The sequence below is a fragment of the Drosophila erecta genome, unplaced genomic scaffold, assembly GCF_003286155.1.
Source record: "Drosophila erecta strain 14021-0224.00,06,07 unplaced genomic scaffold, DereRS2 tig00000055-arrow-pilon, whole genome shotgun sequence".
Taxonomy (NCBI): Eukaryota; Metazoa; Arthropoda; class Insecta; order Diptera; family Drosophilidae; genus Drosophila; species Drosophila erecta.
The window spans coordinates 14522403-14548089 of record NW_020825200.1 but is presented as its reverse complement, the minus strand read 5'-3'; the positions used below and the strand labels follow the sequence as shown (position 1 = coordinate 14548089).

At 42.8% G+C, this 25687-nt stretch overlaps 1 protein-coding gene across 5 annotated transcripts in view; it reads left to right on the top strand.

Annotated features, from left to right (window-relative positions):
* Positions 1-5338: 5338 nt before the first annotated feature.
* Positions 5339-25687, top strand: part of LOC6541196 (protein abrupt) — a 46570-nt gene continuing 26221 nt past the window's right edge. For 2 of the 5 annotated variants that reach the window (XM_015159428.2, XM_015159427.2), the window contains exons 1-3: positions 5339-5432; positions 6468-6663; positions 17101-17275. The gene's annotated coding sequence lies outside the window, so the exon portion shown is untranslated. Of the gene's footprint in view, positions 5433-6467; positions 6664-16680; positions 16892-17100; positions 17276-17725; positions 17744-25687 lie in introns of those variants that run through there. The other 3 variants (XR_003407794.1, XM_026979075.1, XM_026979076.1) reach the window with 3 other exon arrangements.

Genomic DNA, 25687 nt, shown 5'->3' with positions numbered 1-25687 from the left:
AATGCCGACCAATTTCCAAAACAATGTCAGCGTGCGCAATTTTAATGATTGCAGATATTTTAATGCGGCACCAAGTTATTGTTCTCATGCTGGTGCCGTGCACTGCGGATAATTATAGGGCACTCAATTGAGTTGCACTTTCCTTATTAATTTTTGATATATTTTTAGATATACCCAAAAACTGGGAATGTTTTTAAAATGATCCATTTATTCTGGCATTCGGAAACAAAAGGAATAAAGTAGAAATTAGAGCATATCTTCAGCATTTTTATTTCAATGACTTTAGTACACTATATACATGCAACAATTTTCGTTCTGTTTCTGAAACCTATCAGATGTATTTGTATCTCAATCTGGTAACTGCAGCGTCAGCAATGGGTGGTCGAATCGCAATGAAAATTTCCGTAGAATTGGTTCATCCAGCACAACATGACTTATTGGGTGGATGTTGGATGGTCGGATGGTTGGATGGCTGGATGGTTAGATGTGTGTAAGTGTTTTTTGCACTGCGAAACTGTTTTCGGCAATGCAAAATGATTGATTGACTCTTAGCATCAGTATTATTAGCATTTTTGGGTTCGGGTCTCTGTTTTGCCTGCGCTTCTGGCTAATTAGCAGACCTGACCAACTCCGATTTGGATTTGGTTTTGGTTTTGGTGTTGGTGTTGCCCCGGTTCATTCAACTCTGGCGCTGACGGGTGAAGTACAACCGTTGGACTTGACTGCCCGGCCAGGTCACTAATTGAAGCCGAGGCGGAATTACTAGATAATTTTAATGTGTTACGGTAGCTTAGCATTAGCATTAGCTTAGCCCAAGTCAATTTTCACTTCGCATCTTGTGTCTGGTTTCATTCCACGTTTGGCTGCAAAGAAATGCCTAATGCCCAGCTTAATGATTTGTTTGCAGTTAATGGAAAAGGGTTTGTATCAAGTAAAAATGTTAGTTCATCATCTAAAATACGTATTTATGCTAATTATGCATACAGTTGTAGTTTCAAGCATATTTGCCAATTTCCAATTCCAATGATTGTGGCATTTTATGAAATTTTAATCTATATCATAATAACTATTTCGAAGGCAGCAGACATTTTAAATATAAGTTAGATACCTAAACTATGTAAAACCAACAAATTCGTATCGATCATTTCTTAACGTACATTTACATAGCATCCGCATTTACATCTCGTTTTGGATGGCTAAAACCGGCAGCTGTAATGCGAAATTTCAAAACCACATATTCAGAGACTGCGTAATACGAATTCAAGTCGGTTTTTGAATTATGGCCTCTAAGCTCGGAGGCAACTGTACCTTGCGCAATGCGATCGCCGCCATTTTGGATGTTGGAGGCGAGTAATAGAGCCAACGGCACTTAATCCGTAAACTGCGATGGCCGACGAACTTATATTCCATGCATATAAGGCACACACCATCGCATACTCACTCATACACAGCAAAGTACCCATTTGTCCAGACGCTTTCCAACTTAGTTTACATAATAACCTAGGTTGTACCCACACGTATACCAGTACTAATACTCTTATAAGCCTTTATTTGCGTGTTTTCGTTGGCCATAAAATTGTTTTTTCATTATCATAATTAAATTCATGGTTCGTGTATCATCTTCAAAAAAAGCAAACCGAAAGAAACACTCTCTCGATCTTTCTCTCGCTCTTTTGGGTCTTAATTCGTGCGCCGCAAGGTGAGTTGAGCGGTACAAATAAACGAATGTACATATGTACAGTCATATTTACCTTGATCATTTCTATTGTCCACACACGTTCGACAGAAAAGGAGGGCAGCATTGTGGCAGAGCGAGACGGACGGTCGCGTGTGTGTAGGCTGGCTAAGATTGCTGGGGCTGAAATGAACGGAGTGCTCCTAAATTACAGCTGGAGGTACCCAGTAGATAGTTTATCTATCTAAAGAAAGCAGAAATTGTATCACTAATATAGCATTTTGAATGGGGAAAGGATGCTTAGGATCTTATTATTTACTTCTGGATCTAAGCGCATGTTTTCTTCAGTGCATAATTTTTAAAAAAATTTTGTTTTGGCTCAGCAAATCCGATTACTTATAGGTGAGCTTTTTTTCCAGGGTGTTTAATAAATCGAAACCATTTCAGAGTGCTAGTTTAAGTTGTTGAATTTAATTATGCTGCCGCTGGCTCTACAAATTCCATCCAATCTACGGCTGTGGGGTAAACTCAAGCAAAACGAAAGCGCCACCCATCCGCAGATGGCTCTCAATTCCCGTCTCACTCACACCTTGTGTTGCCTAGATGTTGCCTAGATGTTGCTCGACGTTTTCCCTCCCCCCGCCCATTTTTCACGTACACGCATTTCTTTTGATAATTTCATAATCGTGTTTCTATTTTTCACATTGATAACTCAGCCAGAGATCACCGGAACTGAGAGCTTTATGGGACGCAGCTTCGAGTGTCAATAACTCATCGCTGACATCGAATGCTGGTCGCCAACGCAACTGCTCATCCCCCTGCGCCGCCGACCCCCTCATCCGCTGGGGGAAAACTGCAGGAAAACCCGCTTGGAATTGCTGCACGAGCTGCAAGATAAATGAAATGTCATTTGCCTCGTGTGCAGCAGATCGGCGTCTTCATCCCATGGCTGATATATCCCCCTATTAGGCACTCGAGCACCCAACTTGGATGACTCCATTGAAGGCAGAGCAGCGGAATCCGAGATGAAAAATATGTAGTATATAGATACAATAAGTAGGTATTGATCAGGCACACTTTTTAGCTTAGACGTTCGATAAATAGAGTTCTTATAAATTTGTGGTGGAAACTCTTTGGTTTCTTCCTTTTCCACTGACAGAAATGAGGCTATCGAAAGTTTAAGAACTATTTCATTTGGTAATTGACAAAATGCATTGCGTTGCCCACAAATTTTATTAAAATCTAAGTTCGATTGTCGAACTAAATTGAAACACATACGCGGAAAATGAGCAATGGACCAACACAGAGGCACCACTAAAATAATATCAAAATCACACAGATGTCATAAACAGAATCCATTAAAAGCAACCTGAAAATACTGATTCTTTTTTATTAAAAATAAACTTGACCCACCCACGAATTCAACTGTTGTTGTTCTTATTAGTTTCATTTTTTCATAGCAATTTTTGCTCGACCATTGAAATGCGTACAAAATTATTTAGACAGATCGTGGCATTAAAATATATGTACACGCTTATATACATATATGTATACGAGCACAGACATATATTAAGCGAATATTTTAATTAGAGTATAGATAAAAAATAGCAACAACAAAGGGGCAAGAAACGAGCCGAGGAGAAGTGGGCGAGCGGGGGGCTGACAAGGGCGGAGGCAGCAACAAATATTAACAATAATTATACCCAAAATATCAAGACGCGACACCTATTCCATATAAATTCTAGGTTTCCACAATTTTTTCCCTCACTCTCGATAAAAATAACATTCCACACGTACACACACAACTAGAGGAGGGGGGGGATACGGTGGGGCGGGGGGAAACAGATTTGGGAAGTGAATTTTGGACAGTACCTACACACCACCACCCATCCTCCCCCTGGAAGAGCAAGGCGGCGCTGCTTGTGGGTAAAAATAAATACAAATGTCGCCGGCATCAATAAGATATAAATTAAAAGCGTACTACAATCCCAATGTTAATTAGAGAAGCACGAGAGGCGAAGAGAATGCGGCGGAGGTGGGGCTAAACATAAAACTAAGGTGGAGCGAAGTGGAGCGAAGAATGAGAAATTCTGCTGCTTACACTGAGAACAGTGGGGAAAAATGGACATGAGATAAAGTGCTGCAATCTTTGAGTTATGAAGTACGTTTTGAGATCCCAGGAGCACATAGATTAGCTATATATTATGAATAGCTACCAACAATACTAGGCAATTCTTTTCTTCAAATCTTTCGGAAGGCACAACTTCATAGAGCTTTTCTCATAGTGCAAGCAGATAGAGCCATTGCATTCGGCATGGAACTTTCCTCCGCCCAACCAATTTCATACCTCGCTCCAATGGAAGCGCTTGACGCGCTGTCGTGTATCTATTAGATACATTAGCTGCCGCATGCCGCCAACTTGCGCTCCCTTTTTGGAAGCTGCGGCTGCATCCACAGATCGCTGCATCCGATCGTTGGGATGTTCGGTGGTGCTGCGACAATTTCGATGTTCTGCCATTCGGAGTGTTTTTACACGTAAATTTATTTTGTTTTTGTCGACTTTAATAAAGTTGCATCTGCCGTGGGGTGGCACCTCGTAGCTTTGGCTGCCGAGGTGGGAGGAAAACTTTATTTATTCCAGCCTCAGGCAGCTTAATGACTTCCTGCAGGGGCGGCTACTGTGAGAAATCGGAGCAGGGCAAGATTAAGGTGCGGTGCCAGTTCTCCATGGAGCTGTCCCTTTTTTGAATTATTATTCCACCAAAGAGTCCCGCATATCTAAGCAAAGTAAGTGCATATTTCGTATCATTGTCATTATTGTTAAACTACACTAACATTTGACAAATATCTAGGTTGCATCCGTTTGGAAATCCGTTTAGAAACTGTGTAATTTGCATATTTGAGCAACAAATGAACGTGTTTCCTTAGCTGCGTCATTTTAATTACAATTTCAAATTAGGCCAAGTGATTTATTAAAATCCGTGTCTCTACTACTGTGCATTCCAGTGACTAAATAACGCTTTTAGATCATTTTTGTTTGGTCAGCTTTTTACTTGTAACTAAACATAAATATTAAATTATATTTAAGTAAGGGAGATGAGAGGTAATTTTTTATTTATTTGTTTACAGCTACAGCTAGTTTCCTAATTTTATCCGCTCTCCGTTTTTTCCAACTAAGAAATAAGTTATTTCGATTAACTGCGACTTTATTTATGGAAACTATAATTTATCGGCGGGCGCACATTTTATCGCACTTAACACCCAATGAATCAAAACTCGGGCTGCTCTCTTCTTACCAAAACTTTTGGCCAAGAAAGCGCTGGCAATTCTGCAATTCAATTGGTCGGCCGTCCGTCTTTCTTTCTTCTCGGGCTCTCTGCAGTCTTCACCTTGCTACTTTGCCTGGTTGGAAAAGTAAACACAATCTGATTGTATGGCTTAGATAATAGCCCCTTTGTGCGCCCGTGTGTGCGTGTGTGCGTGTGTGTGTGTGTGAGTGTGTTGGCCAGTTGGAGGAGGATGGGGCTAAGAAAACGAGCGAGAAGCCACCGACGCGCTGCATGCAACATGTTCGCCGACGCGCCCGACGGCGAGCATCCAACGTCGAACTTCGAACTTCGAACCTCGAACATCGAACTTCGAACGCGGAGCCGACGAAGAGTGCGTCGGATTTTACTTACCGCTTACGAAAACAGGAATTCTTATTACGCGCAGTACAATTTCAGAAATCAGACGGGCAGCAAGTGTCGTGGTTCAAGTGCGGCTAATTTGGCTTATTTGTGATTTCCAGTGTTGCGATGGCTTAGTAAACTATCAGGACCACTATAGAACTCCCCAACTGAAAAAACACAACCAAAACATAATCAAAAAAAAACAAAGAACTACCATATAACATAGAAATAAACTAAACAGAAAAACTATTAAAAGTACATGCATATAAACCCAAATTGGATCGAATAAACTTGGTGCTAACAGTTTCCAAAATAAATCCAAGAAACTTCCGTTCCCAGTGCGAAACTATAAACAACAAGAACTGCAGCAGCGGCGACGCGTCGGCAAATTGGCATAAATAAATAAAATCAGCGCCGTTTTTTTCTGCTGCCGCTGTTCTTTTTTACAACCTGATTTTTATGAATGAATGCAGCTACAGCCAGGAGAAAAAAAACCGCAACAAAAGAGCGAGATAGCGCGAGTCGCGTGCACAGGAGCGAAATCGCTGAAGAAAGGGGGGAGTGGGGCGGTGGTGAAGAAGCGGACAGGTTGTATTGTACCGTTCGATTACCGCCCACCGCCTGTCGCCCGCTATTTGTTGTTATTATTTTTCGGTCTGCTTTTCCGCTTTTCCTAGGCGACACACGCTCATGCTTGTCACTTTGTTGCTTTTGCTTTTCGCCTGTCAGCGGCTGTCACAAATACACAAACACACACAGACACAAACACACACACACGCAGCAATTGTTGTCGTTGCAAAATTAATAACGGAAGTTGTGCATTTTATTAATAAAACGAAATTCACACAGAACCAGATTCACAATCGCAATCAGAATCAGAATCAGAGAAATAAAACCAGAACACGAAACTCGCTGCGAAAAAGAGCGCACGAAATAAAAAAAAAAAAAACAACAAAAATCGCAAGTGCAGCGCGACGGCTTCTTCGTCTTCTTCTTATTCTTCTTCTTGTGGCGTTTTTCTTGTACTTCGTTCGTTTGTTTTCCGCTTCTCGGAAAAGCCAGTAAAATGCTCTCTGTTTTGCCAACGATTCTCATTCATTTTGTTCCTATTGTAATTGCAGTTGTGCAGTGTTGAAAAATCAAACTAAATTCAAAATCGGCTTTAAGGAAAACAAATTCACAAAGGGAAATCCCCAAAGAAAATAACCCTCAGTGTTTCAAAAGTGTTCAAATTTTACAATTGTGGCTTCACACCAGCAAATTCAGCAATCATCGTGAATTTTCAAAAAGAAAACACAGAAATCAACAGTGCAAACGGTAAGTTTGGAAAACGTATTAACTTTAGCTGCTTATATAGGCACTGTTATAAAAAGGAAATTCTTTTGGCCAACACATTTCATCTTTTACGTTTATAGGGTTAGTTCCAAAGTTTCTTTTCTGAGAGTTTAATCCTTATATACATACATATACATTAGTAAAATTGTATCTAGTATCTATAAATTGTATCTTGTAGCATCAAATCGCTTAGCTGTTTATACAGATCACATTAAAATCGCAGAAAAATAGAACTTTCTCGCTTTTTTAAGACTAGTTTACCTTATGCGTTTCAGTCTCTGATTTTGTTTTACATAAATTGAATTAGGTTAACAAATGTTTAATGGCCGCGATCTTCGTTTGCGATCTCTCTCAGTGATCGTAAGCCGCAGTTAATGGCTTACAAAAATCGGGCTCACAAAAGGCGTCAGCATTGGGAATTGTCTTTAAACTAGCTGGCCAAACTAGCCAAAATGTGCGAGTCTCCGAAAATGATGTATTTTTTGGTGTTACACGCTTTCTTGATTGCTCTGCGGACCCTCGAAGACAGCCCCGAATAGTTGGGTGTCCTCTTGCGATTTGATAAATGAATCTTGCAGCGTTGGGAAAACGTTTTCGGGGGAATTTTCGTGTGCAGTAATTGCCAACATTTTGGAGGCAGTAGTGCCATGGTGCCGTGGCAGTGTGGTATGGCCAATAATGGTAATAGCAGCTAATGAACCGCTGCTCTCGGCCGGATTTTTTTGGATTTGGTCTCGGAGTCGGGGGTCTGCGATATCCAATGTCTTCTGCCATCGCGTAAGTGTAGATTCCTCGCCTGGGCGAGTGTTGTTTTTATTTTTCACCGGCCCGTTGAAAACAAACACAAATAGATGTGGAAACCCGGGGATGCTGGGCAACAAAGGGGCAAGGGGGCGAACAATTAACGCGTCGCTGTAATTACAGCAAATGGTAAAACAAAAAAAGGGGTTTGGGAACAACTAACCAGAAAAAGACACAAAGAGAGGGCAAAATAGAAAATATTAATAATCAATAGCCCGCTAAAAGGCATCGATGGAGTCGGTCGAGTTGGTCGCGATGGTTGAGGCAATTTTATCGGTCGTTGAACGGCCAAAAGAAGCCGAGACCAGAAAGAGATTTACAAGCCAAAAACGCAAATCGTCGAGCATGGAAATTATGCCAAAAACTGGGACTAGCCGCAGCAAGAAGCGATCGGTTTTTGGTTAATTACCCGGCCAAATCTCCGTTAACCTCCGGCAAAGAAACTTCGATGGCCTTTTCGGGGGGCTGGGCAGTTAATTACATAAAAACAAGTGATTTGCGTGTGCGCTGCTGCTTTTTCTGCCTTCGCTGCTGCTGCTGCTGCTGCTGCCCACCGGCATCGATTCTCCAGCTCCGTTTCTTAGATTTTTGTGTTGGGTAATTTTCAACTCGCCAACTTTCGGCCCGGCTAATTAGCGGAGAAAATCTGCGGCATAGGCCGAAACCCATTTGTAGGTTGAACACTTGCGAGTTGGTACATGTGTACTTAGGTGACCAAGGACAGGTGACCTTTGACTTTGTTTTTGGGGCCTACAGAATGATTAGGAATTCAAAAAAGTCATTATGTTTAAACATTTTTCTAATTCAATAATCAATATTTTTGTCCTTTTGCTTGACTGAGTGTATCAAGTTGTTACACTTGAAAAGCTTTGTCCTGTCGTATTCGATAGTTTTCGTTTCTATTTTATTAACCATTACCTCTTTAAATATATTCTTTGTAACAACCCTTTTTCTCAGCTGTATTTATACGAAAAAGTGCAGACTAAAAGTACATTTTGGCCGTCATGTTCTTCTAAAAATTCTGTTTTATTTCATTATGTCTCGAATCATGCTTTAGCCTCGTTTCTCACTTTTTCCGCCCAGCTTCCGAATGACCTTTGGTTGGCGCCGTCTTCTCCGCATCCTTTCGCTCCGTGCCGCCCCTCACCCCATATAATTTATCATAAAAAATAAAAGTTTTTTGGCTTTTTACGGACCTTTTCATGGGGTTTCTGCCCCCCTGCGGTCAGAAAAAAATGTAAGGGAGCTGGACAATCGGCGCCGTGACTGCGTTCTAGATAAATAAGCATTCTTAATTATCCCTTTGCCTCGTTCTGCGGGGTGGCAAAAATGTTATAAACAATGGAAACCGCGCACTTAATGCGTTTTCTGTTTACCAGAAGCACAGAAAAAAAAAAAAAAAGAAACGCGTCTGCGGCAAGTATTTTTCTTCATATTATTCATTATTTTGAGGCCAAAAAGAAAATGTTTTTATTGCCTGCGAAAAAGGGTATAAAATGCTCAGTCGCCATTAGCCAAGGACCCGCAACCAAAACGACAACAATTCCAATCAAATGTGAAGGAGCAGGGCATAAAAAAGAGATTTCAAAGTGGCCCAAAGGCCGAGATACTCAATGATGGGTGGCGAATTGGGGGTGAGAGGGCCGAAAAGAAATGCCGTCGGTAGATGAGATTTGGATTTCTGGCCCATGACAGGCCAGTGACTTTTCACTTTTTCGCATGTGAGCAAATGTGTAATTGAAGTTCCGCCCGAGAATAAAGAAGTGAAGCGGGCCAAGAAACAAAGGAATGTGGAGAAAGGACTCTAAGGACCTGGCCAAGCCATCCAATTCAGCTCGCCGACGGCGGCGCCTTGGCCCAAAGTATCGCGATTGCCGCATGAGTTGGCATAAAATCACAAAAATCAGTAAATCGCTCACAAAGTGCACGAAAAGTGCAGCGAAAATGAAAATGATGTGGCACTTTCTCAATGCTACCTGCCATGGAAATCATCAAACAAAAAAATCCTTCGCAAATATTATTGCAGGAGCATGTGACTTAAGCGGAATATATGTGCATAGCTGCATCGCATCGATTTGGAGAAATATTCTCATCAAAATATTTGCACTTCTTCTTCGAGAACTCGTAACGACACCCATTCAGAACGTAAGCCAACGTAAACATTCGTGGCTTGAAGTTGCAGTCACAGTGGACAGTCGATAAGGTGCACCTAAGCTGTCTTCTTCAGATTTTCGATTAATTTTAAGTAACATTAATACATTAATTAATTAAGTAACATTATGGCACTTCCCATCAATTAATGTAGTATCGCTGTAGAACCTGGCTAAATATTCCCTGCAGGACTCGTAACGTAATGGAGCACGTTACTGTTAGACGTAACGGAACGTAGCAAAGTGGACAGTTGCAGTTTGGGCTATTTTACCTTCTAGTTTCGGCCCAACCCACCGACCTAAAAAAGAAAAACGATTTCTATATGTTGGCGACTTTAACTGTGTGCTGTCCGTGTGTTTAGTATTATCAAATGCAATTTTCTAACGCAGTCGCACTTTCAACGATGACGGCAGCGACGTCAGCAGAGGCAGCGACTGCGACTGCGACTGCAACTGCGACTGAGGCCCCCAAAAGCAGCAACAAAGGCCCCCAACAATTGCAGTTTTAAGTGAAAATAAAATGCATGACAACAGCAGTGGAAAAGCAGTGGCAAAAGCAACAACAATGCATGCCTAAAACCTAATAAAAATTCAAATTAACATTTGAAAGAGCGAGGCGGCAAACAGAGCGAGTGGGCAATAGATGGAGAGCAGTGCAGCGAGCGACAGAGACAGGACGATGGGAAAGAGAGCGAGATATACAGACAGAGACAGCGACGCAACCGAAAAAGCTTATGAAATTCTATTAATTTTTGAACAAAACGGAATGTAATCCCTGCGAATGACCCATCGCCACCCTGTCCAGCCACTCCCACATTTCTAATCGCCCATCCGCTCGACTAACCGATACCGATGCCAGCCGAAACTTTCCGACTCCTATTCCGATTCCGATTCTGAATCCGATGATGCAGCGCTCAAAAATTGTTTGTTGTTTTTCCCTATTTTGTTGCACTTTGTTTTTCTACTCCCTTTCGCTCATGCTGCTGTTGTTGTTGCCGTTGTTGCTGTTGTTGTGGCTCTGCAGATTGCAGACACTCGCATAATAATGCAATTTGCCATCTGCCATGGAACGACGTTCCGTCCGATTCGAATATTCGACGTCACGCGCCAAAAAGACTGCGACGTTGTTGCTTTTGCTGTTGTTGCTGTCGTCGTCTGGCCTCTGGATGTCTGTTTATCTGTCTGTCTCACTCCCCCTTCGGAGCCCTTCTCCCTCGCACACACAAACATGCAAGTGCCGACACACAGATACTATAAGATACAAATACACAGTGGACACTGGTGAATTGCAAAAAGCTACTGCGGGTTTAATATAAAAAAAGGGGTTTCCAATTCAAATAGAAGAACATTTGGATACTTATTTTATAATCCTGAAACGTTTGACCTTTAAGTACACCTAACCGAAAATATTAAATACCATATTTAGCTATGTTTATGTTACTTAACTTCAATTGGCATTAGTTTCGAATACTGTAAAACTATGTATAGTTTCGCTATTTAGCTGAACAGCTTTTTGAGCATGCGAATAGTGAATCGTATATAAATTCGCATGTCCGAGTGTCCACTGTAGCTCCAAAGGCAACAATTTGGTGGCCACCTGCATGCTGCTTGCCTTCTGCACTCACACATCCACGCACACCAATGCATACTGGCAAAGGATGCGACTCTTGGCGTTTGGTATTTGGCACTCACTCTCCGTGCTCCCATTTTTGCACTGCTCCCTGACCTCTGACCCCCTTCGAGCCACCCCACTCCTCTAATCCCTTTTCCGCCGCTGCAGTTGAAGGCCTCGAAACGCCTTCGGCTTCCGTCGGCTGCGAAAACTCGCGATTTCCCAACATCTTTCCCTAGCTTCGCTTTTTACGAGTTTTATGTGAGAGTATGTGTGTGTGTGTGTGTGTGTGTGTGCGTTGATTTTGCGATTTTTGTTTTTGTCCTTTTTTTCGCACAGTTGCGAGTTTTCCAGGAAAAACAGCTGCAAAAAAGCACGTGTCATCGCTGACTCGCCCATTTCATCGTGTGCGTTTTCCCCCGGCGCACCACACCCCCTTTCCACCCACCGCGCATTTTCCCCATTTGCTCCCCATTTTCCCCAACGCCAGTTCCACTTTTCCCTTTTCATGGTCGCTTTGGCCGCCAGCTTTATTTGATTTTTATGCTTGCGGATTTTCTTTTGATTTCGCTGTTCGCGATTGTTGTTCTTGTGTGAAAGCGTTCTCGCAGACAGGACAAATCGGGGAAACCCCATGGCGATGATGACGATGACGAGATGATGACGATGTCGTCTGTTTTCGGTGGCGCAACTGTGGAAATCGTAGGGTAATTGCCCAGTGCAACGTGCCGCGAATGCAGTTCTTTTGCCAGACTTTGCCCGATTCTCCGTAGCCAAATTATTGATTTGATTTCCCGATTTGGCCGCGAGCCAAGCGCCAACTTGGTTAAAAGCAAACAACAAATATACTGCTTAAGATTGCACACACCCCACCGATACAGTGGTCACTGGGCAAGTGCGATCAGCGTGGTGTGGGATTTGCCAAAATTATATATTCTCGCTGCACACTAAGAAACAGAGCTAACAATCAAAATCCAACTGGTTTAATTTTTTTTAAACAATTTAAAAAATGTTTTCGTGCTTCAACTTCATTGGATTCAACTTTATGTGGATATGGCACAAAAGATACTATTTTAAATTATTTACATATCCTTACATATGTATCACCTCCACCTTATCAAGAGACCACTGTACCGCCTCGCAGAAAGTCGCATAAGATGATGGCATAACCACTGCACCCCCGCCCACCGAATTTCGTGGCAGAATCGAATGTGCAATAAAGAAAAGACGTTCCAGCCCTTTGGGCCCTTGCCGCAAAGAAGTCGCCACTCGGACTGGCCTTCTGTGTGGGTATTCCTCGGAATGGGTGTTGGTGCAACTCGAGACTGCAGTCTGGGAATGCGCTCTTCGGCCTGGGCTCCAACTCTTTGGGGTTTCTCTTAGGTTTTCCCACAGCCCCCCCCCTCAATTCTTCTCAGCTGGGGTTTGTTATTGTTTTTCTTGCCGTTTTGCCGGCTGGCGAGCGAAGCACATGAATGAATATGAATGTGAATATGAGTGTGGTGCGTGTGGTGCTCTCTTTCTTCGCGCCCCATCTCGCTCTAGTGGCATTCGGAAACTTCGGTTCGAGTTTGAAATGAGTCTCAGCAGCTTCGTGTTGCATCGAACCTGCTCGATGGCATCTATGAGCAAGAGGGCTGTTTGCCTCGCCATAATAACCGGAAACGGAAATCATATTCGGTCAAGTTCTAATGCCATCAACGATTGCAATTAAATGGCCAAATGTCAATTGTTTTAAGCTGGCTGAAGAGAAGGACAACACAGCGGCGTACGAAAGAGACAGGCGCCAAAAGCCCGATAGCCTGACCCCGCCATTAACCGTTAATGCACGGATCGTAAATCGAATTGAAAGGAAGGTGTGTCATGCGGACTTATAAATAAAATTAACAACCGGCCGGGGAAGAGGTTGAGGCGGAAATATTTGCGCCACTGCGACTTTGTTGCTCCCCGTTGTTGTTGTCGTTGTTTTTGGTTGCTGTAATTAATGGCAAACAATTACAAAAAAAAAAAATAAAGAAAGGAGTCGGGTAAGAAGAATGAGGCCCCAGTGGAATTACAGTATAAAAGGCGAAGAGCAAGTTAAAAAGTGAATTACCTGATAAAGGACAAAACGCGATTTGAGGTGTGTTTGCCCACCACCTTCCCACCGAACGTCCCATCGCGATTCCATATCCAATCCATCCGGTCAACAATGCGTGTGTCTCGGTTTAAGCACTGCTGCCCAGCATGGGTTCTTGGCCATCGACAGTGGGCCATGTTCACAATCGCGAGAGACAGCCAGCTGGCAGTGATGTAATTTAACCAAATTTCAAGTCGCACCATTTCAATGCCACTGTGATAAGGCCTATTGCTACCCAACATGGTTATTGGTATTGTATGCATTTTAAATCTCATTTTGTGTAAAGTAGAAGATTGCAATGTAAATATTTTATTTCGATTTTATTTATTCCGATTCGATTTGTACATGATAACACATCGTTGGTGCCACTGTGCCTATCCTTTCGGTATTGGATTCCTCTCCCCCCCTCGCTCCACCCCCTAACGGCGGTCAGTGTCCAGCTGACGCGCTTAATTAATTACGCGATTGTATTTGTGACTAACTGCTTACCTCCTTCCCCTCCTGGCGCTCAAAGTTTTGCGGTAATGCAATCGCCTGTTTTGGTTGTAAGGTGGCGGTAATGGGGTGTGGGATGGGGGTGGGGATGGGCTGTGGGGGCAAGGACATCCCGTCACTGGGGAGAAATTAATACCCACTTAAGCTTAACTGGACACTCGCTGCGCCGACTTCTTTTTCTGGCGGAGATTCTTCTTAATTTTTGGGCAGCATGCTGCAGCCGTCTCTTATTCTGCCGGTCGAAGGTGATTCACAATGCGCATAAATAAGCGATTCCAAGTATTTCGATATTTCATGCCAATTTAACTTTGTGCTGACTTTTTCGCCCAAACTTCTGTTGCCTTACACCCCTCTTGCTCTTCGGTCATTTTCGGAGTCCTGCAATTATCCTAGGTGGGTTAATATCCTTCGGATAATGCAGTCGCTTTTCGAAAAATTATGAAGTAAAAACCGTTTTTATTACCATAAATTACAATGTGCGAACGGAAAGAAAGGCGGGCTAATAGTGAAGGGGTCAATGGAAGTCACAGTTGGGCAGTACACTCAGAAAAACCCCGTCGAAAGTTATGAAGATTAAAATTCTGCAAGAAACAAATATTTGAGAATTGCTTTAAAGCAATAGTTTTGATCAGTTATGACATCCTGAGAAAGTGGCTATCAACCTGGATTCCCTGCGTTTTTGAAGATCAAGTGATCCGATAATTCTTATAGAATTGTTATTTCCCTGTGTAAGGGTTCCTGGTGTGGGAGCCCAGGTTTCCAGCTGTCCTTTGGTCAGGCTGCTTTCGGGATGGTTGGATAGTTGTGGGCCCGTCATCAAATAAACACTCTAACCCCGTAACCAAAAGAGAAGCCTAGCAGGAGGTTAATTTCATTAGAAATTCATATTTTTTTTGTTTTGGGTATGGGTCAACCGATGGGTTAACCGGTCAAGGGGGCGACTCCAGCGAAGGGCGTTGCTTCGACATGTGTAAATGTGAGCAATAAAAAAGAAATTTCACATTGCCAGCTACGTCGGGATCCTGCGCGTTGTTGCTATTGTTGTCGTAATTTGTTTATAACGGTATTTATGAAATGGTCACAAGTCAACGCGTTCCAACAACAACCAAAATAACTACAGGACTAACCCCAGAACACGCACCAGGACCCTGCCTTACACTAAGCCCCATCCGAGCCATCGCCAATTATTCTTATTACGCCTATTACTACTTTTTTAACCACTTCCCATTGTTGTTGGCTTTCGGGTGTTTTTTGGTAACTCGCCTGTAACTTCCCCCACAGAGCTGGCTGACCTTTTATGTTAATCGCATTTGGCTTGTAACGCGGCTGGGGAGAGAGAAGTCTTGTAGCCAGTAATTGATATGCGTCCTAATCATGCAATCCTTTGTTGCCCCCAACCACCGCCGCCCACTGATATTTCCGCCCACTCGGAGGGAAAACAACTTTGGCTTGTTAGTTGTAGTGGAAGAAGTAATTACAAGCATTGCTCGGCTTTATTAAGGCGCAATGACGTCAGCCCGCAATTAATGATCACAGGGAAAGCTGGAATCGCCTGGCGTATTTGCATAATTATGCGGTGAATCATATCCGCAATTATCAGTAAGCAATTAAGCCTTAAATTAAATTAAGCTCTCAGTACGCAAAGCTTGTTTTTTCCAAGCCACACGATTTTGAACATTTTCAAACATTTCAAAAACTATCTTTATATCTTTTCGATATAAGGCTTAAAATCTACGCGAATCAAAATATTTACTTCTGGCCAAGAGTTGGTATATCGACCTTAACCAGCTTAAGTCACAGTTTTAATTTATACATCCAACTTGACTCGAAACTACGACGTCGCTTCAGTCGCTCGACGATCTGGCATTTGCTGGCTAATTAATAAACTTTCACATATCTGATTTTGGAAATCTTTTCACTTGCAGCCGCTGGAATGGTTTGAAATCTAGCCGAAAATCGTTTTATGTAAATTATCAACGAGAGATATGTCGAGAGGTATAAGTAGCAGATGAGTTAAGTTGCCGTGGGGAACGAAAGGTGGGGGATTTTTGTATAATTTCTTGCATTTTGATAGTTAGAGTTTAATTACAGCATTTCACTCCGCTGTTTGCGGCAGTGAAAGTGCAAGTGGCATAGGTTTTGGGTAACACCGATCTCGAACCGAGCGTGATTAACCTTTGACCTCCTGCCGCCCAGGTAGAAAATGCCGACTGGAAACAGTTGCAGTTCTGCCGCCGCTGGTCGTGACCCCTCTGAAAATCATAAAACCATAAATCTTTTTAATATATCTTCTTGTTCTCGAACCCAAATTCCGCTGGCCTCTTTTTCCTCGGCTCTTCGCATTTTTTGTTCTTCTCCATTTCGTGGGCGTTGGTTTTCCTTTTCTTTGCGTTTTTCTGCCCGATTTTCTCACGTCCTTTTGCGGGGGGTGTGGGGGTGAGGTCAGCGAGTTGGGGGCGTGGCCATTACTCAAGTTTGTGGATTTGAAGTAATAACTCAGTGCGTCATAAAAATTTTAATTGCTTTGGGTTTCCTCTGTGCGAAAGCAGTTCGGGTAATTAACATTAACCCAAAAATGTCCAAGAAACAAAGCCGACACAATGCAAAGCACCCACAGCAACATCAGTGCCAACAACATGCCACGAACAATGAGGCAATAAAAATTGCAGCGCATAATTTTCCACCATTGAACCCTTTTTTTCGGGATGTTGTTATTGCTGAAAATTTCCACGCGTATCAGTAATTAGTTTGCTTATTCTTATTCGTTCGTTTTCACAGGGGGCTTAAAATGGGCTAATGTTCGCTCCTATCCCTGAGTAACTCTGGCCCAACATTCCACCAGCAGCCACCTTGCGTGCTAGGAATTTGGCCAGGAGAGGATCTACCCAGATCTTCTCGGCACAAAGAAAGAGAGGCCGCCTTGTCAGGCTGAAAATTTATATGCGTGGATCAAAAGGGCCCAAATCAACAGCAATTGTTGTGTTCTACGTGTGCGAGTGCTAAGTGGGTGCAATTAGACCGTCGAGCGAACAGGTAAACAGGTAACCCAAATCGAGTTTCAGTCCGGGGTCTTCTGACCTTCGATTTCGGGGTCGGCTTTGATCCTAATGCAACGAATTGAGCCACGCATCGCAAGGTGGCAATAAATTCTGATTGCAATTGACACTTTTATCGCTCGGGGGTGAATCTGGAGTCTGGAATATCTTCTAATGGTCAACTGTTTTTCCGCTCCTTTGTTGCAGACACTGAGTTGCAGCTGAACGTGGAAGAGGCAACTGCAGCAGCCGCATCAAATTCGAGAAGTATAGAAGCAGCAATAGCACTTGGATCTGCCGCAGCAACAGCCACAGTCGAAAGCTAAGCCACATCATCGAAATCTTCGGGCGGTGGGAAAGCAGCATTAACCAGCAGCAACATGTGAGTACCACTCCAATTTCCATTAAGTGGACTGGCCAAATCAATTCGCTAATTGAATGCCGCGCAATTGAAAAGCTTCTTAATGTTGTTAAATGTGTACGAGTTGGCATCCCCCGACGCGGCCCTCCATAAGACCCCATCCTATCTCCCCAAACTCCTTGTCGTACCCCCGGTTAACAGTCTTAATAGAATCAAAGAGCCACGCAATATTACTTTTAATTTGCCGTAATTGTGGCGCTCTCAGTCCGCTCTAAGTCCCTAGCCCGCACCCCTTGGTACCTATGGTTCCTAGAAACTAACGCACCTCCCCCAGCAAGTGCACAGAGAGAAATTTTAGATCCCTTGATTGGGTGTTTTAGGAATGTGATATTATTTTAGGGATGTTATCTTGTACAGAATATTTGCGAAGTTTTCCATGTTCTGAAGTAATTACCTAGTGACTTCTTTCAGTGTGCCCCCCTCCCCTCCCACTTGCCCAGTGCGCCGTACAGATTTACTTGTGTCCATAGCTCTATAGCAACAATAAATAACACAAATTCGAATTGGTCAAAACAACAAAAGCCACACAGGGACATGTGGACTTCTGAGGGGTGTGGGTGGTGGGGCGGGGGTGTGTCCAACGTTGGAGTCAATTAACCAAATGGCGCGAGTACTCGACTGTCGGCGGACTTCTGCATTGGTTAATAACCGCTTGCAAAAAACGAACGACAGACGTATAAATAGAGAATTGAAATCAAAATCAAATACACACACATGCATCATCAAAAGGGGTGGCATTTCCCCCGCAAGCGGCCCCAGCCAGCCCCACTCCCCCCATCTCCGCACAACCTCAAAGCAAAAACCCGCAGTCCAAAAATTTCTCTGAGGAGCTTCAATTGTCTGCACTTGAGTTCAATTTCTGTACGGTCGCGTTGGCTACCCAAACCAAACCAAACCAAACGAAACGAAACCAAACCAAACGCAACCCAACCCAAAAATGCTTTTAAAGCTCGCCTGCGGAGCAGAATCGAGTGTGGAGCGGGCTAGGGGGAGATATTTTCGTCATAACTATAAATTTTATTGAGATTCAAATGGTCTGCGTACAAATTTAGACACAATTATTACTTACTTCAATGACGCCAGCCAGCGGAATGGGGCAAGCATTTGGAACTCGCTTGCTGAGGGGCAACATCACTCCATGGGGCAGACTCGACTCCAAGTAGCTGCGACTTGTAATTTCAATGCAAATCCAAGCCCGTTGGTCCACCAACTTGTGCGATTTTGCCATGATTTCTTTCTTACCATGATAAACAAGAGGTACCTCATTGCCCCAAAATGCTTGATTATTAGTTGTGGGATTAAATTGAAGCAGCTTTCTGGCAGATGTCACAACAATCCCATTCGTACCCCAACCAGCACCTATGCCACTTAACAGACAGTTCGTCAAATGACAATTACAACGACTTAATTACTTTTAATAAAGACGTCCGTATGTAGACAAGCGAGCTGAAAAATGCAGCTCTTCATTAGCGAAAAAGTATACTCGGTCATTTTTGCATAATGCCTCATTATGCTTGGTCCGCCGAAGGGGCGGTGGGCGGGGTGTGTGGGGGTGCTCGCCTTAATACATACAAATTGGAAATTGATGAATTTTTCCGGTACGGAGTCCGCCCCGTCCTCGGCACCCAAAGAAAATGCAGCTGGCCCCCAGGGGCCGAGAGTCTATCGCACTCGAATATCAATTAGTTCGGGTGGGGGTGGGATTACCGATCCGTTGGATGGATCGATCTGTAGATCGATCTAACGAACAATCAATGGCAATTGCGATGGGATGGCGATGGCGATGGCGATGGGAAATTAGTAATAATAATGACTTTAATTGAATATGGCGCACTTCATTCACCCCGTCGTTCTAAATTTGAATCCCAAAAGGGGGGCGCATTATCCATTACAAGCCTCCAATCGACCATAAACACTTGGCGGAGCGGGGTTACTAGGGATCGATCCGTGGCAATGTCACAACGTGCTTTATATTTGGATGTGAAACGAGCGGTAATGAAGTTCGCCGGATTCGCAGGCAGCCAAGTACTCATTCAGGTCTTCCTGCCCCCCAGCCCCTCTGCCCGCCGCTCTGGAAACGATTCAAGCATGAAAGCAATTTTTAATTTATTTTGGTTGAGCGCTTCACTTTTTCCTAAAATTATGACATAACAGCGGGCAGCGAGGAGCAGCGAGAGGCAGCGAACCACCTAATAATGTCATATGGAAATTTACGAGTACCGAACCCGATCTAAAAATCCGCGCGGGGGAGCTCGGTCTCATCGAGGGGATGGTTGTGGTGTGAACACCTCGAAACGCAGACGGCAGTGTGGGAAAAGTATATTTGGATACTGTTCGCCGATGGCGATGGCGATGGCGATGCCAAACACCTTCCGCTTCACAAATCAGCAGTGTGTGCTGGAGTGTGTGTCGATTACTTCGATACTTTGAGCTGAGGACCAGTTGAGCTGCTGACCAGTTGTCAGTTGGCTAATGTTATAATTAACCCGGCCACCGCCGTCAACGCCAGTCACATATCGATCCATCAGTTGACCCCCGAACCCAATCAAAGCCGCTTGGCCGGATAATCTCGGCTGGACCTGGAAATCGGATTGACACTTTCGGTGGGGAACAATATTAGATTGTGTTCCGATAAGTGAAACTCTTGGCCCATCATTTACTGGGCAATATTTCGACTTTCGAAACAGATACCTTACCATCATTTAAGATTGAATTTAAGGAAATTAAATCTTTGTTATGCCTAGCTGATCTTAATGTTGTGTCCGTGCAAAAGGGAATTTGCTTCGAAAAATAATGAAAATATTTATATTTATAATCACAATCTAGCTCACTTCTTCTGGATTGACCAAATAGTTTTAACAACGCCCAGCGGCTATCATTGAATTGCCCACATATAAGTCGACTGGAAAAAATACAATTTAGTTGAAATACCGTGGGCGAAAGAGATGGTCTAAGTATGTAAACACGATCATTAAATAAAACATTGAAAACGAGCAAGAAACGAAACAATAAAACGCACACTCAGCTACGAAACAGATACAGATACAGATACAAATACAGTGGGTGACGGAGGGGAATGGGAGAGGCAAGCAGACGAAATAGAAAACGGAGGAGAGGAAATGGAGACAAGTTAACCAATGAAATTAACGCAAATTTAATGACAACAACAGCGCCACGCACAACTTGGCCAATACGCGTTTTCCATTATGGCCAGCTAGCCGAAGCACTTTACAACGCGAGATCGAATCGGCTAAGAGCCAAAAATTATAAAAGGGGAAAATAACAAAAGCAATGTCAGAAAACGAAAACTACAAAATGGAATACATAATACACATAAAACGCCAAATACACCAAATAGTGAACAATGAATTAAATGTTATAAGATGTAGATACGACGCACACTTACAGGTCGAGATACATTTGTATCTGTATCCGCGATCCGCTGTGATCTCTCCTACTTCTACTTCGGATTCAACTTGTTTTTTCGTTTTTTCGTTTTTTTCGACGTTTTATGGCTTTTCAATGCCGAAAGTTGGAAGTGGTGGCATACCAGAGGGAAAATTAATGCCAGTATATACGGTGTATATCTGAACGATACGTCGTATTCATTCTTACGGCCATTGTATCTGCTGCTGTCGTAGTTGCTTTCTCTTTGTGTTAATTGTATTCGAATAATGATGATGCTGGGTCGCTTGTTGGCCTGCATCTTGTATCTTTCGGATACTTTGGCCTTCGCTGCGGCATTAGCTTTGGCTAATTTAATTTATGGCCAGTTTATGTAAATTTCAAATACCACATATTTAGTTTGTTTCACTCACACTCACCCCTTTTTTCCCAATCTATGCCCGAACAGATCAATTTCTGTCTCTGCATCTTCAATTTCTTCTGCGACGCTCCGGCTTTTAAGTTCTTTTTTAATATTAACCATTTTTATTATAGACGACAGTTCATTGACATCTTGAGTGTGTATATAGCTAGCCATGTATCTAGTTATCTTTATGCTGGTCTTCTGTTGGCCAAAAGAAAGTAGAAAACTTTGTAGAGTGACGGCATCTCCGAATTGGCATTTGCATAAATTTGGCCATACATTTCTTGGCCATGCGAAACTAACGAAAACCAACTATCAACTAGCGGCAACAATAGCAACCTCGGGCTAATTGCGGCCCATTGAGATGGCTATCGGCTAGTGGACTCGCCCCATTAAGAGAGCCATTTTGGTGAAGTTGGAAATTAATTAGGACAGGTTGCGCACAGTGGATATAGTGGCCATAGTGGCTAAAGTGGCTAAAGTGGGCTAGTGGGTGCCAATAAAAACGCATTGCAGTGCGATATTATCGCACTAGTTGGATCCATGAGTAATGGTCCCACGCATCTGACGGATGGCTCGGAGCGGAGATGTTGCCCCTCTACAAATCCAATTTTTAGGGGCCATTTCGGGCTTAGGTTTCGATTGCGCCCGCGATTATTGCGCTTTAAAATTTGGCTTTGGTTTGTTGTTTATGTCTCTGTCTTGGGGCATTTTTATTTGCTCATTTCATTTCTGAATTTCTGAAATTACTCAATTAGTTTAATTAGCAGCTGGCTACGAATGCCCCTCAATGTCTATCCACGAAATGGATCGCGGATATTTCTAAGCCGAGCACTTGGAAAAAATGTATGCTATCTGGTGGTAGATTTGGAAATGAGGTACAAAAAAGATTCTTTATTATTAATCGAACTGCTTGGGATATTTCAAAATTTATTGATTATGTTTCGATTCCGTGTACTATTGATGCAATACTAATTGGTTACTTAAACAGTGTTTTTGCTGTTTAGTTTAGTTTAGTTCGACAGTTATTCGTGCTACCTAGACATAACATTGAAGCCTAAACATTTTATTTAGGTGTACAGCTTGGCCCTGAATCTGCAGCTTTCACCTTGATTGATTTTTGCGTTAAAAGTAATAAATTGAGCTGGGACCGTGGCTCGTCACCCAGTCTTTCGCCAGATATAGTTGGGCCTCTCATCTGCATCTAGTCGACGTCCAAGTCAAAGGCGACTTTGGCGTCGGTCATTTGTCAAAATCATTAATGCAATTACGCGACCAGACTGCGACTGAGAATGAGATTGAGACAGCCACTGCCACTGCCACTTCCACTGCCACTGAGGGCTGTCTTCTGGCCTGCTAATTATTTTGAATTATTCAATTTCATGTCTCAATTTAAAGTCTCCGAGGCAATTAGGAATAGTCGCTGCGAGTTCCATCTCAGTTCCCTTATCGCTTTTAGTTTTTTCCCTGCCATTGAGTGCCACTTTGATGAGTGTCCAACTGGAGGGCGATGATATGGCTGTGGTGGCTGTCGAGGATTGGGGACTAGAAATGCAAATGAGTGTATGTGAGGCGAGCGAAATAAAACCATTTAAATAATTGAAAATCGAACAAATCTGCCGCCGCTGCCAGCAGAAAAACACAACTGAATAGGATACCATGATGAATAATAAGGAAAATGGAGATAGAAACGCATGCAAATTTAGAAAAAGCCAATGTGGGAGGTCAGGCGAACTCTAAACAAAATGCTATCCAGCAACTGAATTCAACTATAACGCTTTTGCTGCTGTGTATGCTAATTTATACATCTGTTTTTGATGTGTGGCCGTGGGAGAGTTTTTGGTTAAAAACCTGCATGTACCTGATAATACAACGAAATACATAAATCAGAGCTAAAATGCTGGAATACAGTAGAACCCGAAATAAATTTAAGATTTTTCAAAATGGTTTTTAGTTTTCCGTATTTAGGCGGAGTTTTATAAAAATGACGTGAATAAATGAAATTCCATTTCCACATTCTTTTAGTGTATTTAAGGAAAATCTCCCATGTGAATTTCACACATCCAATCACGACTCTAAAAATGGTTTTAGTCGACTAGAAAACATAGATACACATAGATATTTAAATACATACGACTGGGTGTTTGGTGCGCAAATGCGTGTTAGATTGTTGATGTGCAAAATCTAATTAATTATTTCATTAAAATTGGCATTTTATTGACATTCTAATTTGGATTTTTAGAATATTTCGTCCTGGAACGTGGCACACACACACACAAACACCGCTACGAGTGCATCCATTTACCCTATGTACAGATTTTATGTGTATGTACATGTGGGCAAACTCCCCCGCAATCATCGTGTGGCGTCGGCTTGGTCAACGCGGCGGATGAGCGATTTTAATTGGTTTTTAACTAATTTGGTTGCATTGGTCCTTTCTCATAGCTGCATACAAATTTGCGCCAGCACTCGGCTGATGGAGCGATCTCCTTAAATAGGCTGTGCAGAATTTGCATTGTTGACGCCGTCCATAATTCGATTTGATAATCGCCGTCATATAATGAAAATTATATGCATTTTTTTTGCTCTAAACATCATTTGGGTGTCATTTGGTTTAGTGTGTAAACTTTTAGAATTGTTTCGGGCTAACAGTCTCAAAGTACGCAACCATTCGAAACACTCGCATCCGAAACCAATTTGACTCAATTTCCTGATTTGATGTTCATGCGTTTATTTTGTTTATGGCTTTCCCAGCACATTCCCTTTATAAGGCCGAACGCCCCACAATATGAACTCATAAGCGACATAAACATAACTGTAAAAATAATGAGAGAAACAACAAAAATACCAAGGAGCTACTTGTACCTCGGACTTTGTGTACATTCAATGATTCTCCCACTGACAGCTCAAATGCAAATCGTAAAAATAACAATCATCATCATAACGCGCCTTCCTTTCCTTCCGTCGCCGAATCCTAGTTATAGGGAATGGATGGGGTGTACTCGTACAAGGCAGGGAAAAGGGGGGTTGTAGGACGAGTGGCGAGTGGCGGCGGGGGTAAAATATTTACCAAGGAACTTAGTTCACTTGCCAAGGCAAAGTATCAATTTACCAAAAATAACAAGCAGCATTTAGCCAAGCTAAATGTACCCTGTGATTTTGGGTTTTTTGTTCCAACACCTACAGCATTTGTCAATTCAAAAGCGTTTTATTTTCGATTTAATACTTTCTACTTGCGGAACATAAATAACTATTTAAAAATATTATCTTTGTCAGCCGTCGTCACAAAGCATTCGCTCGATTGCATATACCCTTCGGGGCGAAAGTGTTCAGGGTGCTCAAATAGTTAGTACAAATTTGATTGTGCCCATGGCCAACAGCAGTTGTTGCTGCCATTTCCGCAATTCTAGATACGACCCCCAACTCTTTTTGCATACGCGTGTTTGTACAGCCATATAAATATCGTATGTGGATCGTTATATATGTATATATCCTGGTGGGTGTGTGTGCATACATATGCCGGCGATATCTGTGTATTTGCAGATGATTGTGTGTTATTTAGTAATTCGTTTTTTATTTACCATTATCATTTACATTTATTTGTTATTATGTTACGTTCAACTCCGGCCCCAGGATATTCTTCCTTTCAATTACACACCCACACACCCACTCACACCCACACACACCCACTCACACCCTCACACGAATGGCTTTTGGCCTTTTTCGGCTGCCAAAATGTACTGTGTTTTGTTTAACGCAAATTTCTGAAATGTTTTTGTTTTTAGGCAGTTGCCGTTTGAAAGTTGGACATTTGATGTGTGGCATGCTGAATGCAATTGCGTCCTGCACTCACACACACACACACACACACACATCCTGCTGATTACATGTGAAAAGCGTATTTGCCGCTCTCTTTTTGCGCCCCGCGCCACTCATTTACATATTTTTCGGTTACCAAGCCGGAAACTATCTGTTGTTTTATTTTGTTGTGTCTTGGCCGGGTTAGTTATTGTATTGTCTGGTGTGGCAGCTGGCCCCGCCCCCACACCCCCGGATTTATGCGATGTGCGAGGCAAAGCGAATGTTTGTTCAATAAACGAAATAATTGCCAGCAAATGTGTTGTGATGAAATTGTTTTGGGTTACTTCATAAATTAGCGCAAACAAATGCACGCAGCTCAGCGAAGCGCAAAGCAACGCAGAGGCTTTCGATTGGGGGTTAAAGGTAGATGTTTGTTACAGTGTACAGTTACAGTTGCAGTGTGTACAGGCGAAGACTTTCCAATTCCAAAGCCCTTGCCTATAAGTGTCTAAGTATAACTAAGACGAAGGGCCACAACTTTGCAGCCAAATCAATTAAATACCCATTCACTCATTGCACAAATAACACATAGCACAAATAACTACTAGTTTCGAATAAAATACCTGCATTGCCGACCAGCCTCCTGCGATTGTCTCAGTCACGGCCAGAAGTGATGGTCATAATCGAGTTTAAAATGACCCATCATTAATCACACGACGCTGTGAGTCAGTGCGGCGAAAGAAACGAGTAAGTGCATGAGTACC